Here is a 796-nt window from a genome sequence, read left to right as displayed (position 1 = left end):
ATTAAAATGAAAACATAGCCTTCTGAGAGGCATGCTTTACTGCTTCTCTTGACTTACTTTCTTGTTGTTACAGACCAGAATCTATCCATACTTTAAGTTAAATCTAGGAAGCTAGTGATGCAGTTAGTTAAAAGCTAGGCTGTTAACAAAATTGTTGGAGGTCCAAATCCACCAGCAGTCCTTTGGGAGATGTAGTAGTTGGCTTCCTTAATGATTATAGTTTGGAAGCCCTCCCTATTGGGCAGTTCTGTCCTATAGAATAGACACGACTCAGAATTGACTTGAAAGCAGTAGGCTTGTTTTTGTCTAAACATTCAAATGTAATATTTGAAGAACGCCTCAAAACATGAAATAGAATAAAAAGTGTGCATTCAGGGAATGAAGGTTTACGGAATAATAGAAAGATCTTACATGTTATTGCCAAGAAATTTAGGAGACAACACCTAGCCAACTGATTTTAAGAGATCCATATTTGTGTCCATTCCAAGGAGAGATGACCCAACAGAATGTGGAAATCATTGAAGAATACCATTAATATCGCAGGCAAATAATATTTTGCTGAAGAAATGGACTAAGTGAGACAGAGGTAAATAGTGATATATGCACAACCTGGGAAAAACAGGGTTCTGGGATACAGAGATCGAGCCATGGTTGGAATGTGGAAAAGGGGGGAATAGTATTAAGATGCTTGTCTGTCTTTTGAATCTTGGTTTTCCTTGCATTATATTATAAAATAGACACTGGAGGGGGAGAGAAAGGAATAGTGAAAAGCATCACCATAGAAAGCTTGTAAGTC

Source organism: Chrysochloris asiatica, unplaced genomic scaffold, assembly GCF_000296735.1.
Source record: "Chrysochloris asiatica unplaced genomic scaffold, ChrAsi1.0 scaffold00005, whole genome shotgun sequence".
Lineage (NCBI taxonomy): Eukaryota > Metazoa > Chordata > Mammalia > Afrosoricida > Chrysochloridae > Chrysochloris > Chrysochloris asiatica.
This window is presented reverse-complemented; position numbering follows the sequence as displayed.